Source organism: Molossus molossus, unplaced genomic scaffold, assembly GCF_014108415.1.
Source record: "Molossus molossus isolate mMolMol1 unplaced genomic scaffold, mMolMol1.p scaffold_m16_p_2, whole genome shotgun sequence".
Classification (NCBI taxonomy): Eukaryota; Metazoa; Chordata; class Mammalia; order Chiroptera; family Molossidae; genus Molossus; species Molossus molossus.
The window spans coordinates 110654171-110666865 of NW_023425355.1; the positions used below are offsets into that span (position 1 = coordinate 110654171).

Sequence of the window (12695 nt, forward strand, 5' to 3'; positions counted from 1 at the left end):
TTAACATTTATTTAATTATTAAGGGTACTAATCAGATATAACTGACATACAACAAACAACACATATTAAAGAGTTTGATACATTTTTTTAAAATAATTTTTTAATACATTATTTTTGTTACAGATGTTTCTCCTTTGTGTCCCCATTGACACCCTCCTGCCCATCTCCCCGACCCCATACCCGGCTTTGTTGTCCATGTCCATCGGTATGCGTACATGCGTATAAGTTCCGTGGTTTATCTCTTCCCTCCCTCCACCACCCTGTCTTCTGAGGGTTATCAGTCTCTACCCTACTTCCAAGTCTCTGGGTCTACTGAATTCCTCAGACTGTTATGTTCATTATATTCCACAAATAAATGAGATCATGTGATATTTGTCTTTCTCTGCTTGGCTTGTTTCGCTTAGGATAATGCTCTCCAGGTCCATCCATGTCCTGACAGAGGATAAGAGAGCTTGCTTTCTTACAGCTGCATAGTACTCCGTTGTGTATATGTACCACAGCTTTTCTATACATTCGTCTACCGATGGACACTTAAGCTGTTTCCAGGTCTTAGCTATTGTAAATAGTGCTGCTATGAACATGGGGGTACATATATTCTTTCTGATTGGTGTTTCAGGCTTCTTAGGGTATATTCCTAGAGGTGGGATCACTGAGTCAAATGGCAATTCAATTTTCAGTTTTTTGAGGTAACACCATAGTGTTTTCCATAGTGGCTCCACAAGTCTGCATCCCAACAGCTGTGTACTAGAGTCCCCTTTTCTCCACACCCTCGCCAAGACTTGTTGTTTAATGATTTGTTGATGGCGGCCATTCTGTCAGGTGTGAGGTGATATCTCATTGCTGTTTTAATTTGCATCTCTCTGATGATTAGTGTTGTTGAGCATTTCTTCACATGTCTCTTGGCCATTTGTATGTCCTGTTTGGAGAGGTGTCTATTTAGCTCTTCTGCCCATTTTTGAATCGGGTTCTTTGTCTTCCTTTTATTGAATTGTACGAGTACTCTACATATTTTGGAAATTATCCCCTTATCTGATATATCATTGGAATTTATGCTTTCCCATACAGTGGGCTGCCGTCCCATTTTGATGGTTGTTTCTTTTGCTGTGCAGAAGCTTTTTAGTTTATGTAGTCCCATGCGTTCATATTTTTCCTTTGTTTCTGTTGCCTTAGGTGATGTATCTGTGGAAATTCTGCTGCATCTGATGTCTGAAATTTTGTTGCCTACTTTTTCTTCTAGGATTTTTCTGGATTCACGGGTCACATTGAAGTCTTTTATCCATTTTGAGTTTATTCTTGTGTAGGGTGTAAATGGATGGTCTAGTTTCATTTTTCTGCATGTAGCTGTCCACTTTCCCCATCACCATTTATTAAAGGGGCTGTCTTTACTCCATTGTATGCTCTTGCCTCTTTTGTCAAATATTAATTGAGCGTGATATCTAGAGTCCATTTCTGGGTTCTTTGTTCTGTTCCACTGGTCTATGTGCCTGTTCTTGTGCCAGTACCAGGCTGTTTTGATTACAGTAGCTTTGTAGTATAATGTGATATCCGGTACTGTGATCTCACCTACTTTGTCCTTTTATTTCAAGATTGCTGTGGCTAATTGGGGTCTTTTTGGGTTCCATATGAACTTTTGAATTATTTGTTCTAGTTCTGTGAAATATGTCATTGGTATTTTGATGCGGGTTGCACTGAATCTATAGATTGCTTAGGGTAGTATGGACATTTATATGATGTTAATTCTTCCGATCCATGAACCATGTATGTGCTTCCACTTTTTCATATCTTCTTCTATTCCTTTTTTCAACTTCCTGTAGTTTTCTGCACATAGGTCTTTTACTTCTTGGCTAAGTTTACTCTTAGGTATCTTAATTTTTTTGCCATGGTAGTAAATGGGATTTATTTTTCAGTTCTCCTTCTGTGACCTCATCATTGATGCATAAGAATGCCGTCGATTTCTTGACGTTAAGTTTCTATCCTGCTACTTGGCCAAATTCATTTGTTAAGTCTAGTAGATTTTCAACGGAGACTTTCGGGTTTTCTGTGTATAATATGTCATATGCTAATAATACCAGTTTCACTTCCTCCTTTCCAGTTTGGATCCCTTTTATTTTTTCTTCATGTCTGATTGCTGTGGCTAAGACTTCCAGTACTATGTTAAAAAAGAGTGGCGAAAGTGGGCATCCCCGTTTTGTTCCTGTTCTTAAGGAAAATGCTTTTAGTTTTTACCCATTTAGTATGATGTCGGCTGTAGGTCTTTCATATATAGCCTTTATTATAGATGTGATCCCTCTTTTTTCACATTGCTGAGCATCTTTATCAGAAACGGGGGCTGGATTTTGTCGAATGCTTTCTCAGCATCTATTGATATGATCATGTGGTTTCTATTTTTCATTTTGTTTATATGGTGTATCACATTTATTGATTTGCAAATACTGTACCAGACTTGCATCCCTGGGATGAATCCCACTTGGTCATGGTGAATAATTTTTTTGATGTATTGCTGGATCCGGTTTGCTATTATTTTGTTCAGGATTTTGGCGTCTATGTTCATCAGGGATATTTGCCTATAGTTTTCTTTCATTGAAGTGTCTTTTTCTGGTTTTGGAATTAGAATAATACTGGCCTCATAAAACAAGTTTGGAAATCTTCCTTCTTCTTGAATTTTTTTTAAATAGTTTGTGGAGAATGGGTGTTTGTTCTTCTTTGAATGTTTGGTAAATCTACCCAGTGAAGCCATCCGGTCTTGGGGTTTTGTTTGCTGGGAGAGTCTTGATTACATCTTCAATTTCCTTAGTTGTTATTGGTCTGTTCAAGTGTTCTATCTCTTCCAGGTCCAGTTTTTGGAGACTCTGTGTTTCTAGCAATTTGTCCATTTCGCTTACATTGTCAAATTTGCTGCCATATAATTGTTCCCAGTATTTGGTAACGATCTTTTATATTTCTGTGGAGTCAGTTCTTACTTCTCCCCTTTCATTTCTTGTTTTGTGTATTTGGGTTCTCTGCCTTTGTTTCTTGGTGAGTCTAGCTAAGTGTCCATCAATCTTGTTTATCTTTTCAATAAACCAGCTATTTGTTTCATTGATCCTTTGAATTGTTTTTTGTTTGTTTGTTTGTTTGTTTGTATGTTTGTTTGGGTTTTTTTTGTTTGTTTGTTTTGTTTTTTTGTGTGTCTAGGTCATTTATTTCTGCTCTGATCTTTACTGTTTTCTTCATTCTACTTGCTCGGGGTTTTTCTTTTTGTTTGCTTTCTAGTTCTTTAAGTTGTGAGGTTAGATAATCTGTTAGAAATATTTCTTGTTTCTTGAGGTAGGCCTGTCGTACTATGAACTTCCCTCTCAGAACTGGTTTCACTGCATCCCATAGATTTTGTGCTGTTGTGTGTTCAATTTCATTGTTTTCCAGGAAGTTTTTAATTTCTTCCTTGATCTTTTTGGTAATCAATTCATTGTCTAATAACATGATATTTAGTCTCCATGTCTTCACAGGTCCTTGCATGTTCTTGTTGCAATTGATTTCTAGTTTCGTGACATTGTGATATGAGAAGATACTTGATATGATTTCAATCTTCTTGAACTTGTAGAGATTTAGTTTGTGTCCTAATGTGCACTTGATAAGAATGAATATTCTGCTGTTTTGGGATGTAATTCTCTGTAGATATCTTTTTAATCCATTTGGTCTAGTGCTTCATTTAGAGTCTCTGTTTCCTTGCTAATTTTCTGTTTAGAGGATGTCCTGAGATGTCAGCAGCGTGTTGAAGTGTCCTGCTATGATTGTATTGCTGTTGATTTGTCCTTTGAAGTCCTCTAGAAGATTTTTAATATGTTTTTGTGTTCCCATATTGGGTGCATATATGTTTACCAAGGTAATATCTTTCTGGTTGATAGATCCTTTTAATATTATGTAGTTGCCTTCTTTGTCTGTAGTAATGGCTTTCATTTTAAAATCTGCTTTATCAGATATGAATATTGCAACCCAGTTTTTTTTTTCCTTTCCATCTGCTTGGATAATCTTTTTCCATCCCTTCACTTTCAATCTATGTGAGTCTTTTATTGTGAGGTGGGTCTCTTGTAAACAACCTATAGATGAGTCATGCTTTCTTTACAAGTCAGCTACTCTGTCTTTTCTTTTCTTTCTTTCTTTCTTTCTTTCTTTCTTTCTTTCTTTTTTTTTTTTTTTTTTTTGGTACATGCCCCTACCGGAAACCAAACTCGGACCTCTCTGGTCCACAGGTCAACAGTCAACCACTGAGCCAAACAGGCCAGGGCTACACTGTCTTTTCATTGAACCATTCATTCCATTTACATTTAAGGTGATTATTGCCATTTTTGTTTAGTGTGGTTATATTTTTCTTCATATTTCTTCTACCAATTGCACCTGTCCTTTTAACATTTGTTGCAGTCCTGGTCTGGTGCTAATATATTCCCTTAGCCTTTTTGTGTCTGGGAAGCTCTTCATTTGACTTTCTATTTTGAATGATAGCCTTGCTGGGTATAGTAGTCTTGGTTTCAAATACTTGTTTTTCATGACCTTGATTACCTCATGCCATTCTCTTCTGGCCTGTAGTGTTTCTGTTGAGAAGTCAGCTGAGAGCCTCATGTGGGTTCCTTTGTAGGTAATCTGTTGCTTATCTCTTGCAGCTTTTAGGATTCTCTCTTTGTCTTTAATTTGGCATTTTAATTACCATGTGTCTTGGTGTGGGCCTATTTGGGTTCTTCTCTACTTGTGGTTCTCTTTGCTTCTTGAACCTGAATGCCTTCTTCCTTCACCTAATTAGGGAAGTTTTCTGTCACTATTTCTTCAAATATACTCTCTTACACTTGCTCAATTTCTTCTTCTTTGGGGACTCCTATGATGTGAATATTATTATGTTTCCAGTTGTCCCACAGTTCTCTTAAGCTGTCTTCTTTTTTAGTTAATTTTTTTTCATTTTGGTTTTCTGATTGGTTGATTTTTTTCTACCCTGTCTTCTAATTCACTGAGCTGGTCTTCAGCTTCCTCTACTCTGTTGTTTAGACCTTCCAATGTGTTCTTTATTTCTGATATGTCATTCTTCATTTATTCTTGGTGGTTTTTAATATCCAGTTTGTTGGTTTTCAATATTTCTATGGCTTTTCTCATGGTGTTGATGTCCTTACTCATGCTGTTGAGCTTCCTCAAGTTCATGGCTCTGAATTCTAGCTCTGTTAACTTGCTTAACTGCTCCTCATTTTTCTCATCTTCGGTAGAGGTCTCTTGTTCTTTCATTTGGCATTTGTTTCGTTGTTTCACCATTTTGGCTATCATAGGGGGGTTTTGGAGCCTGCCAATTTTTTTTGTGGGTGTTGGTGTTCTGCTGTTTGTGGCTTCCTCTCCTGGGTTTGGATGAGTAAGGGAGTACCCACATTAAACACCATTGTCAAATCTTACTTTCTTGGTTAGAGTTGCTAGCCCAGGAATGGTTCAGTTATCCTGTAGCTTTTTGCCTGGATGCTGTTAGTCATGGTTACTTGAAGAGCTTTGGGTTCTCAATTGACTGAAAAACTCCCTCAGGTGTTCAGAGTAAGGGGATTTTCCTTGCGTGGGGCAGATGCTGGTTGTTAATGAGCCTCAATTTGAATTTCTATGGCCACAGGGTGGGGTTAAATCTCCAAGGGAGGGGCCTTCACCTCTCCCCTGAGCCCTGTGAATGAGTAAGATGGCCACCATCTTGTTTGGCCACAACTCAGCAAAGGCTCTGAGCGCCCTCCGAATTCTGAGTGTCCCCACACCAGTTTCTGTCTGGTCCGCCCTCTCTCTGCTGGAGCCCAAAGTGAGTCGCTGTGGCTATTTAGTGTCTGTCCGTGCTCTGTGCTGTGGAGCCACTTGGGAATGTAATCCCAAAGGTGCTGCTCACAGCTAAGACCTCTGTTCTCTGTGGGCTTCCAGCCCCACTCTTGCACCTCTGCAGTCCTACCAGGATTGAGTCAGTGTCCCTGGTTATATGGTCCTCGCAAGCTGCTTTTCAGTTGCTTTTTTCCGACGATTTGTCTTTATTTTAGTTGTAATTCCAGTTTGGTCCTGGGAGATGGTCTGTGTAGTTTCCATTCACTCTGCCGCCGTTTTGGAATCCTGGGTCTTTTCAAGATCTGCTATTTTTGTCTCAAATTGCAAAATACTCAGACTTGGTGATTTTACAGAATGATACAATTTTGCTAATAATAATAGTAATAATAAATTGGTTGACTGGTGTTCAGTTGTTTAAATTTAAATTTGCCAGAGAAATATATTCTATAGATTATACACTTTGTCATCATTTTATAAAAGAAAGTACATGTGAATATTCCAAAAACAGAAAGGATATAATCTCCGATGAGGTGATGGACCTCAAATTAGCATAACCTTAGCTTTCTGAATATTTCACTATAATGTTCTTTATCTTCCCATTTTGAGAAAGGTTGGTGTGCACAGGCATCACCTGTTCCCTCTGGGGTCCTATGTGCATTCTGCTGCTCTTCTCTCACACTCTTTGGCCCCAGCATCCCCTCCACACCCATTCCCTCCCAGCACTGTCTCTCAGCTCTCTTCCCTTTGCTATGTGCAAAATAACCTTCACCTTTCTCCTTGAGTTATTTCTCCTAAGTAGACATAATGTTTCTGAAATTTCAAAGCCAAGAAAATAAGTGGAAAATAAAAAGAGAACAAAAACCACTGTATTTTGTGCTTAATTGCTTACCCTTATTTTTTTTAAGTGAAAATTCAGGAAAATGATAAAACTCTGTTTTGTCATCAGAAAACTACAGGTGAAGTAACAACTCTGTCATTTCTAGTTGTGTGATGCTGGAAAAGCCCCCATCCCTGAGAGTCATAGTGTACTTGCCTGTGCGCATGTGTGTGTGTGTGTGTGTGTGTGTGTGTGTGTGTGTGTGTATTTACTGAGGGGGTGACTTGGGTCTCAAGTCTTCTTGTAAATAGTCAAAGGGTAAGGTTATGACCTCTGGAATTAGGACTCTACCACCTTTGCTTCTCTGACATTGATAGCCCAGGCCCTGTCCTGGGGGCATGGCCACTCTCCCTTAGAAATCCTCACCAATTCTACTATTCTCACCACTCCAGTTGTGTGGCTGTTATTTTTCCTCATAGTGAGTGGATATATATTTACATTGTTTTCAAAGTATTCATAGCTTGGCATTTCTGTGTTGGTTTTGCACACTCTTACTCTGTTCAGCCTATTTTAGATTATTTTTCTATGAGTTAGAACCCTATTTTCTTATTCTCTAAGATTTGTTTTTTAGAACTCTTCTATTTGAAGATCTATTTTATACAACCTTTTATTTTCAAAATTACCTTTATATGTTTTCATTCTTTTTTTTTCTTTTTTATATTTTGTATTTATGAATTTGTTTTTGTTACAGATGTTTCTCATTTTCCCCCATTGACACCCTCCTCCCATTCCCCACCCCACCTCATCACCAGTTTTGTTGTCTATGTTCATTGGTCATGCATACATGCATATAAGTTCTGTGGTTTATCATTCTTTTTCTTTTTATGTCCCATGCACTAACAAACTCTTTTGATTTCAACTTCTTATATTTTTATCATTTTGCTTAATTTTATTTAATAATTTAATATAATAAATATCCTTTTTAATTATAAGTCTTTAACTTTTACCTTTCTCCATTATTTCTAGAACTCATTTTAACCTGCTGTTACATTTTTCCAGGAAGAAACTGTTTCTTTTTTCTACATGCTGATCCCAAGCTGAGATATATTATTTTTCTTCTACCTTTCAGGCTTGTGGCTTTTATCCTATGAGCCATTTCTTTGACTCATTCCTTTTAGTGTTTGGGCTTCATTCAGGGATCTCACTTCCAATATCTTATGCAGCATGAGTCCAAAGCACTACCTCCTGTCCTGTGCTACACTAAAATGCCAATTCCTTTCATTAGGAAAATCATCAAAGGCTCAAGGATAGCTGTAGTTTCAGATAATCACTTGTAGTTCCAACTGCCTCCTAAATTTTGCCTTCTTGTGGATTTCTATCACTTTCTCATTAACTTGGTAGTACTTTAAAAAGATGCTATCTGTTTTTTATTGAGTTCACATTCACATAACATGAAATTAACCATTTTGAAGTATAAATTTCAGTGACATTTAGCACATTCACAATGTTGTGCAGCCACCACCTTTATTGACTTCAAAACATTTCATCACTCAAAAGGGAAACTCTCTACATGTGAAGGAGTTAATTCCCCATTTCTTTCTCTCCCCTCTCCAGCTCCTGGCAATCATCACTCTGCTTTCCGTCTTACTATTCCAGATATTTCATATAAATTATATCATATAATATGTGACCTTTTATGTCTGCTTCTTTTATTTAACATAATGTAGTGTTTGTTATATATTTTTATCTAGAGTTTTCAGCTGTTTTGTATTGGAAGAATTTTCAGGAGATATTTTATATATATATATATATATATATATATATATATATATATATATATAATCTTATATATAATCTCATATATATATATCTCATATATATAATGTTACTAGAAACATAAGTCCTATATCTGATTATTACTTAATGTTACCATGAGTAGAAAATCAAGAGAGCTTATTGAAAATTTTTTTGACATATTCATCTGTTGGAGTCCTGAAAGTTTCATTCAGTGCTTTCCTTTTTTTTAATGCAAGGATGAGACTTTCCTCTAATATTTGGTCAATAATTCCTTAAAATGGTGGGTATTCAAAATATAAATTCATTTTATCCATATTTTGAATCCCAGACTAAATTTTACTTAATAAATTATCAGAAAAATAATTTTATTCTAACTTCACCCGAGGGAAAAACAATTTTTTAAAACAGGAAAAGAAATACATTGTTAATATATCTCCTTATTTCTCCCAGAGGGATCAATTAAATTCTTTTTTTAAAGAAAATTTTTGTGGTTTTATTGTATCAAGAGGCATTGAAACATTTGAACAAATCAATATCTGGGTGGTGAGGCAGTTGCTTTCTCCTTCACTTATTTGGGTTACTAGAGCAACTTGTCAGTAGATTAAAAAATTAAATGAAAACAACTTTTTGCATTACTTAAGTCTTTCCAAGGCATGCACTGGTACAACACAAACTTCTCCTGCCAGATGTAACTAGCCTGGCATCCAAACATCATGCACAATACCCAGGTAGCAGCAGCGCACTGCACCCACTCCTACCACGGCCCTGATCATTTGTGTATGATATTTGGAACATCTGGAAGAGTGTGAATAGTATCAGAAAGAGGAGGGAGAAGAAAACAGCATGAGTACCTGGCTGGGAGGAGGTCAGCCAAAGTTGTGGAGGGCAAGCCTGAACATGTCATTGGTGCAAACCCAAGCATCGTTGATGTTCTTTAACAGGAACATCTGGTGGAACCCCATGATGGGGTCTTCATCAACTTTAAGCTGGCCCACAACCATGCGATGTAGCTATCTGGCGTGGGCTAATGGTACTGTGCCATCATGATGTGCTGGATTTTCTGGAATGGAAGGATAGACAACTTCTCTACAATGGCAACTTTCCCCTGGAATTGCTGTCCTTCCCATGTAAGGCATGACGCGTCGATGTAAATTGCGACTAGTTGAGTTCTGTCATTACAAATAACTGGTAGTAATGTTGAATGAAGCTGGATCCAGTCTGTTCCCAAATTGACTTGTCTCCCATTCTCGAACATCACCCAGCCTCACCCAGCCTCTTTGAGACCCGAGGGGCTGGCACGATGGTGGCAGCAGAGGCAGCAACCCAGTGTGGTCTCTCAATTAAATTCTTTTTTTTTTTTTGTATGTGCCCCTAGCGGGAACTGAACCCGGGATTCTCTGGTCCACAGGCAGATGCTCCAACTGCTGAGCCAAACTGGCCAGGGCTCTCAATTAAATTCTTAATAAGCTTTTAAGTAGTAGTTGGAAGCAGCATTTGTTTCTCAAAGTGATGAAATAATGTCTCTAGAATAGAATAGCCAGAAGCAAATAAAATGGGATCTATCTGTTTTGGTAGAATGATTTTGAATGTGCACATTTCCTGAGGGTTTTTAGTCAGATAGAACATTGTATTTATTAATTGAGGAGAAATGCTTCTCAAGAGAGACTCCAGATTTTCAAGGGTGTGTTTTCCTTTACTACATGAAATTTTTTTTGTGCCCCAATTATAGGTGCAGAAGCATTTATTAAAGGTAATCATCCTTGTAATTAGCTAGTAAAGATTTGCCTCTGTCAGGTGCATTTATTTCAATGAGTGACCTAGTTGAGGTTGACCCAGCACCACTAAAATCAGGAACTCTGAAATGAATATGTGTAACCTTAATAAATAAAATTCATCACCTGCCTTTTCACTATCCAGTATTCATGTCTGAATAATTTTACTCATCTTAGACACATGCTTTTCAAATACATAGGCTTTATTTTCACAAATTGCCCTTTATTTCTCTCAGTTGGATAGGAAAAGAATTACATTAGAGACTTCTGAAATATAATGCAACTGGTGCAGTATACTTTCATCAAAACCAATGATTTTCAACAGGAGGTGATTTTTCCCCTAGAGAGCATTTAGTAATGTCTAGAGATATTTTTGTTTCTCACAAACAAATGAGATTGGGAGGGGAACAGAGGTGGTATTGTAAAGGACAAACACATGACCTTGCCCCCTGGATTTTAAGGGAATGGCAAGAACTATCTACTAATAGATAACCACTGCATTGTATAGATAACTATTGCTTTGTGTACAACCAAACTGATTGTTCCCTCAGGTATAACAGTTAAATGCAAATATCTGCTACTGTACGTGCTTGCTTGCTTGTATACCCTTAACCCAAATTCCTTAACAGGGGCTAAGACAACTATATAAGCAACCCTCCCCCTGATCTCGGGGCTGCTCTCTCCTCTGAGTAGGATGGGACAGTCGCCGTGCGGCTAATAAAGCTCTCTTAATTTGAACCCAGTTCGGAGTCTGAGTCTGGTCTGTCTCGTTGGTCTACAACAGTATTACAGGTACCCAGTGGGCAGAAGCCTGGGTTAGTGTTCTCCAGAGAAACAGAATCAGTAAGAATTGGCTCACATGAATATGGAAGCTGAAAAGTTCCACAATTTGCCATTTGCAAGATGGAAACCCAGGAAAGCCAGTGTTATAATTCAGTCTAAATCAGAAAACCTGAGAACCGGAGGAATCAATGGCTTAAATTTGGGTCTGAGGGCTAGAGAAGATGAGATATTCTAAGTCAAGCTAGCGAACAAGAAGGAAAAGGGGCAGATTCCTCCTTCCTCCACATTTTGCTCTATTTAGGCCCTCAGGGGATTGGCTGATGTCCACCTATATTGGGAAGGGCAATCTGCTTTATTAAGTGCACTGATTCAAATGCCAATCGTATATGGAAACACTATCACAGACACATATATCCAGAAGTAATGTGTAATCTATGGTCAGTCAAGTTGACACATAAAATTGGCCATCACACCAAGAGTGCTGTTAAATATCCTACAATGTGTAGAACACTCCCCATACCAAACCCTTTTTCTGTCTAAAATGTCAATTGTTCAGAAGTTGAGAAACCTTGACCTAATCTGAAGCAATTCTGGAATTTAAATCTTGCTCCTTCTTGATGTCTGATTATTTTAATTGACTTATTAAAAGGCATTTAAAGTCTTTTAGGTCAGATAATATGCTCTATTAGCACCTTCATATCAAAATGTTTAAAAATCTAAGATTTAGTCTTTTACTTTCCAGTTTTTCCAGCTCAAGAAAATTAACACCTATTTTCCAGTTAAATGTTTCTCAAAATACAGTCTTTAGGTTATTAACATGTTTCCTCGAGGGCTATAAACAGACCGAAAAAATATAACTCTTTATATCCTATAAGTGTTTCTAGGAGTATCACATGCAATTCTACAGACTATTATGTACGTTCTACTTGAAAGTACAATGAGTAGATTCAATATCTGTAGAATCTTTTGTTCTGCCTAAGTCATTCTCAGTTAAAAATTTTTGAGAATCACTGCTATTGAGACTCTTCTTTTATTTTTATTGATTAATTTTTGTTACAGATGTTTCTCCTTTTTCCCCCACTGATCCCCCCCTTCCCCCCCCTCCCTGCTCCTTCACCAGATTGTTGTCCATGTCCACTGTTCATGCATACATGCATATAAGTTCTGTGGTTCATCCCTCCCCCACCTCCCCACTCCTTAGGTGATTGTCAGTCTGTACCCCGCTTCCGCGTCTCTGGGACTACCCCATTCCTCAAACTGTTATGTTCATTATATTCCACAAATAAGTAAGATCATATGATACGTGTCTTTCTCTGTTTGGCTTGTTTCACTTAGGATGATACTCTCAAGGTCCCTCCATGTAGTCCCAAAGGATAAGAGATCTTTCTTTCTTACAGCTGCGTAGTACTCCATTGTGTATATGTACCACAGCTTTTTGATCCATTTGTCTACTGATGGATATTTGGGCTGTTTCCAAATCTTAGCGATTGTAAATAGTGCTGCTACAAAGATGGGGGTACATATATTCTTTCTGATTGGTGTTTTATGAGAAATTGAGACTCTTCTTTATAGCAGTTCCTCCTTCCCAGCCTCCTCCCAAGATACTATGTCTATCCCTTCTCTCTGCTACTCTTTCCTACAGCTTTTGGTCTTCATTCAAGACCCTCCTGAAGTTTCCTCATACTGACTGATGTATTCATTCCTTTGTTCATTACACACTGAGA

The 12695-nt window shown here is 37.7% G+C and overlaps 1 pseudogene; it reads right to left on the reverse strand.

Moving 5' to 3' along the window:
- Nucleotides 1–9282: 9282 nt before the first annotated feature.
- Nucleotides 9283–9661, reverse strand: LOC118636565 (annotated as a pseudogene).
- Between the last annotated feature and the right edge of the window lie 3034 nt (nt 9662–12695).